Here is a 6,100-nt window from a genome sequence, read left to right as displayed (position 1 = left end):
AGGTGCTGCTTGTGAACTAGATAATAAATAGCAGCAACAAAATTAGCTCCTATATACATTGCTAAAATTATTGTAAGAAAAGGAAAGGGATACTTTTCCAAGGCTGTGAAGGAAAACCCCAATTTTCCCTTTTGCACTGGGAAATCTTTGCATCTATATGCAATGCAGACAAGACCATGAGCAAAGACATCTACTCATGGAAATTTTTACTTTTGCATAGGGTCCCTCTGAGTTAGGCATGTCTCTGCATGAGACACAGGCTTGCAAAAGGGGCTCTATTTTTGATTTTTCTAAATCAAGACACTGGTTTACAAGAACTCGTTCACAAATCTCCCTCTCCAGCTTCCACTTTGCAGAGCAAGCTGGATGAAATTGCTTATCTGCACTGAAAGATGGAGAGCTAGAGTTGATGCTTTGAAAACGTGCAGTGGTATTTCCTTGGAACGCAGATATCTTCAGTCTCCAACACTTTGATGTTTTCTCCAAAAACAAACAGACTAATGTTATCTCCATTTTCCTGCAGTTCTGATGTTTCTCAAGATGCAGCTTGTTTTCTCTGGGCTGACACACAAGGTCTGACAATCCTAGGAGACCACCTATGCATGATAATTACCACACTTCTAATTAAGGTAGTCATACCCGACATACTGTACTGTATTCTATTCTGACCATGGCGAGATGGGGAGCATCAGCCGCACATGACCCACACTTTCCTCACTCTCCTACTCAGGTTTTGTGGGAAAGGAACACAGCTCTAAGGTGAAAGCCCTGAGGTTTCTGGTGGGAATGATGAGGACAGCAGGTTAACATGGTGTCCAACGAAACACACCCCCATCTCAACAGCCTAAATAAGGTCCTTTGCTCCTGTGATAGCTAAAGCACAATGCAACATAAAGCCAGTCTAAAAGTTTGTAAGCAACTGTAACACTTTCTTCTTCAAATGATCAGAACCCAGAAGCATGCAGCAACTCTTCAGAGCTGTTTGCTAACATTTCAAGTTCTCCACTAGCTGTCAGGACATGACAGAAAGTCTTGCCGTGACTAGAGCACTGTGCTGGCTCTGCTGCAAGCTTCATGTATGGTATTGGTCAAGTTAAATAAGAACAAGTTCAACAATAGAGCCTACACTTGGGCACCAGATTCCCTGCCCTTGCATTTAATCCTGCAACCCATGCTGGAAAGTGAGGAGGTGTAGGTGATGATATTACAAGATGCCAGTTCCAGCACTGTTTGGACCACTCCATGAGACAAACTAAATCACCAACATGACAGACCACTTGTCCAGCAAAAAAGAAGCTGGAATTTTCTGTCCCTTTAGTGAGTTTGGCCAGCTTAGCAGTCTGAAGTGCTCCAGTGCTGGCACAAGGATGGTCCTACAGCCACAAGCAAAGTGAATGAAGGCAACAGAATACTGAAGATGGGAAGGAATAAAAAGGAGAGGACAGTGAGACATCTTGCTATAAGCAGAGGGGAGCTGTCATGCCAGCTTAGCTGCCCGTGAAACCACATATTAGGCGACTCAGAACAGCATTAGGAACAGCTGGCATGCTGAGAGGGTAACTGTATAAATCAGCCTAGGTTCAACGAAAGGACAAGCCATGAGAGACTTAACCTTCGTCACTGGGGGTTGACTATCCACCTAGGGCCCACAGCCCTGAAACCATTACTGAAATTAAATGCCTACACACTTGCTCAGATAATGAGTAAGATGCCAATATTTTCTCTCAGAATACCACTGTGGGAAGAGAAAGGGTTGGCGATGAGATGTCCCCTGCACCCACAGAGCAGCCCCACTACTACAATCCAGCTGGGAAGAAGCAGAGGTAAGCTATCATCCACGCTGGCAAGGCTGAGATTTATCCAACCTAAAACACCGCAGAAAAACCTGCAAACAAGGTCAGGTCACCCAATGTTCTGCTTCCCTCACTCTAACAGGTGGCCACGTCACACCAGCAAGTCAGGCTTGCTCTTGTGCTCTCCCCCAGGGAAAATTCAACTCTTGCTGCAGAGCTGTGCAACACTGCACAAAAGCCTTCCCGCCTGCCCCCTTAGAGCTTGCTGCCACTCCAGTTGCCATGCGGGCGGCACCCTCAGAAACAACTGGATATGGTGGGAAATTAAGGGGCGGGCTACTTGTGAGGGAGAGGGAGCAACACAACAGAACTTGAGATGATGTCAGCCTTCTTTAGGAAATTTACTTTATTAAAAAGCAAACTATTGCACAAAAGAGGGAGGGGGCAAGAAGATTTGTAACACGTATGCAACACAGCACCTCGTTCCCCAGCAGGCTGCTCCGGCACACGCTGGCCCCCAGACCCCGCAAGGTGTTCCCAAACCCGACCCCGACTCTTCGGCTGCACCTCTTCACACTTTGTACCATCTCCCCCGCTGCCCATCCAGCCTGGTTACGGCGGAGCGACACAGCCTGAATTCTCCTGCCTTGCTGCCATCACTCGTAATTAAAATTTCACCTCCGCAGAGTTTATTGCTGCCAGCGCGGAGCACGTAGCTCCCCGCCAGGATCCAGAGTGACACTGAAGAACGGGTGACAAAACCCCCGGCAGCCCCCGCAGGCAGCCCCTCGTCACCCGCCCACACGCGGGCTCCCCACGGGCAGTTCGCACGGGTCCCCCCCGGCCCGCCCCACCGACCCCCGTTTCCCATCAGCGGCCGCTACGGCCCCGCGCTCCCCGCCTCGCTCCACGCTCCCCAAGCTCAGCCGCCGGCCGCGGCGCGGATTGACGGCCGCACTGGCCAATCCGAGGCCGCGCGACGGACCCGCCCCGCCCACTCCCTCCGCGGCTCTGCCAATCCGCTGATGGAGCGGCGCGGTGTGTGTGGAGGGGCGGGGGGTGCCGTGCGGGGCTGCTGCGGGTGTGCAGCCCCGGGGCGGAGTGGGGCCGGGCCGGGGCTGGAGGGCGCGTCCCGCCACGCCCGCCCCCGCCCCCAGCCCCGCTCCTCCTCCGGGGCACCGGCGTGCGCTTGCCGCCTGCCTGGGTACCTCGCTCGGCTCGGAGGACGCTGGATACCGCTCCGGAGAGGACGTCGGAGCGCTGCGGCTGGGGCCACCCCGCGGTAAGTGCGCGGGCGGCGCCGTGCTGCCAGCAGAGCTCGGGCTCCGCCGCCGGGGCAGCGGCACGGGGAGGTGCTGGTGCTCCCGCGTCCCCCGAGGCTCCTCTGTCAGCGAGGGGGGCGGGCGCGGCCCCGGTGAGCTGCCGGGGGACAAAGGACGGGCGGGGGCCGGGTCCCGAGTGCGGGGCGGGCGCGGGGCAGGAGCGGCACCTGCCCCCGGCGGGCTGCGGGGAGCGGAGCGCTCGCAGCCCGTGGGGCCGGTGCGGCTGCAGGCGGGGCTGTGACCGGAGAGACAGGCGAAGTGCCCGCCGCCCGGACCGGGTGAGCGAGCCCTTTGCACCGGCGCCGCGGAGGCGCTCGGCAAGGTGCCTGCTGTCCGGGGAGCTGCGGGAGCCTTTTTCTGTGTGCGCCTTTTTCTGTGTGCGCCGGTCGGTCTAGCCCTACGTTAGTGGCTGCAAAAGTCGATTCACAACTTTGTCGATAAAGGGAGGTCTGAGTTTCGGCTGGAGCGCCCCGGTGATTTCTAGCTACATGACGAATTTTGCCGTCAAAGGGGTGGTTAGCGCTGGGCTGGGGCCGCGGGTGTCTCTGCGAGCGCGGAGCTGCGGCTCCCGGAGGCAGCGAGGGTGGGCGGGCACCGGCTGGAAACGGGAGGGGATGTGGCTCTGGGAGAGTTCTGGGGGTCGTGGCGACTCCTTCATCCCTCGCTGTCGTCTTCTGCCACCGGTGCGTCTCGCCGGTGCTAGAAGACGAGGTGATGCCGGGACGCATTCCCCGGCCCCGCAGTCCCACCGGCTGTGTGAGGCGAGGGACCTGCGGCACGCCCGGGGCGGCTGCCCGTGTCCCCAAGGGCTCCTTTGGGGCAGAAGATGACACTGATCTGGGACCCGGTAGACTCTTGTTTCCCTGCCACCTGCCTTGCAGGTGCTGAAGGAGAATGCCGTGGCCCAGCGGTGCAGGATGGCTTCGGGGCCAGTGGGGTGCAGGTCCCTGCACGCCAGAGCACCCCAAGCAGGGTGGCCTCTGTGGGGCAGGCAGCCGAACACCTGGACCTCCTCGGGGGCAACCTCGGGGGCGAGGGGCTGGACGGAGGCATCCCGTGGAGCTGGTTTGGGTGTTCTGGCCATGGTGATGGACTCAGCCACCAGCACAGGGCAGGAGGGGGATGGAGATGAGTGTCCCAGCAGGTACATGTGCACGGGAGAAGGGGTGGGTGTCAAAAAGGAAAAAGTCTCCATATTTCATTGTTTCTCCATCTCTTGAATTCTTTCTTGGTACTGATTTACAGGGAAAGGCTCTGGGTCTCCTGTGCTGAGAAATTGTCATCCTCTGCATCCAGAGATGTTCCTCCTGCTGCTCGGCAGTGACGGGCTCTCAGGTTAACTCCCAGGTGGCATTTAAAATGCACATCTGTTTTTTTCCACCACACCAGGAAACTGTGATGTGCTGTCTGAACCTTGTCCCTTCTTCAGAGAACCGCCATGATGCCCAAGCCTTGACAATAAATACTTAAAAAGCGTAGGGCACTTTCCCAGAGAAGATAATGAGGATGTATTTCTAGCACTGATTTTGTCTGGAGTAATGTTTTAAAAAGAACAAAACAAAAGAACTTTTTGAACGTTGGCTTCCCATTCATTTGTCTAACTTTTATCTTTGTGGTGGTTGTTCCTGAAATACTTGGAATGGCAACAGAATGCCTTGACCTCACTCTGTTTATTCCTCCAGTTTAGTTGTGCACTCGTAATCAAAGTGTTCTGTTTTCAGCAGTGATGATATTGAGAGTATGTGTAGTAGCCAGTGTTTTGGCTTCATGTGAGGAATACCAAATTGGAAGAAAATGGAAACCAAAAGGGGGAAAAAAAAGGATTTTTTGCAGAAATCACCTTAAAAAAAGAGGGAAGAGGAGAGGGAAACAAAAAAGGGTAATACAAGTATAAGCAAAAATAAAACTACAAAATGCTATTGAAGAAAATGAGTTGTAGTGATTCTCTTTAGTGGTTTACCAAAAAATACTGTCTGTGCTCTTCGGACAGGTGGGGTTTTTTTTCCCATTTGTTATTGTTGACTAGATTTTTAAAGGAAATCTATAAAGTGGGATAAACACCAGTGATGAATAAATTTGTGAAATCCTAGAACAAATAAACAAAAATTGTATTGTATGTATACAAAAAATTGTATTTAATGTGTCTTTCCAATTTAAGTGTCTTTTGAGAGCAGGTAGGAGCCATGCCATTTCATTTCTTTTATTTGTTTGGTTTGGGATTGGTTGTGGGGGTTTTTTGTGTATGTGTGTGTGGTGTTTTGTTTTTGTTGTTTTTTAAAAAAACAAACAACAAAGCTGATAGTTCTTTAAAGCTACAGCATTCTCTTCTATTCTCAACACTACAGGTAAAAAATATATGAATCCAGTGGTTAACTCTGTATCAGTTAGCTTTTGTAGCAGAGTAAATGTTCGTCCTACTGTTCATCCAGTGCAAGACAATGTAAATTACTGGCATGCCTACTGTGCTCCAGGGTTACACTTCTTTTCTTGCAGAAAGTCCGGTGCTACTGCACCGCTCCTTGATTATCTTGGTGTTTAGCAGTGGTACCTTAATTCGTCATGTGTGATTAGTAACTGAGCATGGGCAAATGATGGTCTCAGCCCAAAAGAAGTCCTCTGACAAGGAGGAGCTGCTCCTTGGAGAATCGCAGAAGGAAATAATTTGCTTCTTGTTAAACCATTTCTTATGCTTGCTTTTTCTTTTTTTTTTCCTTTTTTTTTTTTTCCTCAATTTCTTCTTGCAAAATTTGGCATCACCTCAAAAGTGCAGCACCCTCTGTAAAGCTGTTTTTTGTTCTGTTTCTTTTTTGGGACATGTCTTCCTGTTTTCCCTATTGCTTTGCTGAAGTCAATGCCCGGCAGTACTGTGTGCAGTCTCTGGAGCTGCATCTAATTGTAAAGACCCTGCTGTTTGTGTTAATTGTGTCAAGGTGTTGGCAGGTTGGCATTTTCACACTTGTAATAGAAGCAAGCTGTGTCGCAGGG

General features: G+C 51.8%; 1 protein-coding gene across 1 annotated transcript in view; it reads left to right on the top strand.

Annotated features, from left to right (window-relative positions):
- Positions 1-3,013: 3,013 nt before the first annotated feature.
- Positions 3,014-6,100, top strand: part of FRMD1 (FERM domain containing 1) — a 41,067-nt gene continuing 37,980 nt past the window's right edge. The window contains exon 1 of the mRNA XM_065631973.1: positions 3,014-3,075. The gene's annotated coding sequence lies outside the window, so the exon portion shown is untranslated. The remainder of the gene's footprint in view (positions 3,076-6,100) is intronic.

Source organism: Caloenas nicobarica, chromosome 3 (genome assembly GCF_036013445.1).
Source record: "Caloenas nicobarica isolate bCalNic1 chromosome 3, bCalNic1.hap1, whole genome shotgun sequence".
Classification (NCBI taxonomy): Eukaryota; Metazoa; Chordata; class Aves; order Columbiformes; family Columbidae; genus Caloenas; species Caloenas nicobarica.
Note: the sequence above shows the minus strand (reverse complement) of the source record. Positions and strands in the feature narration are given on the sequence as shown.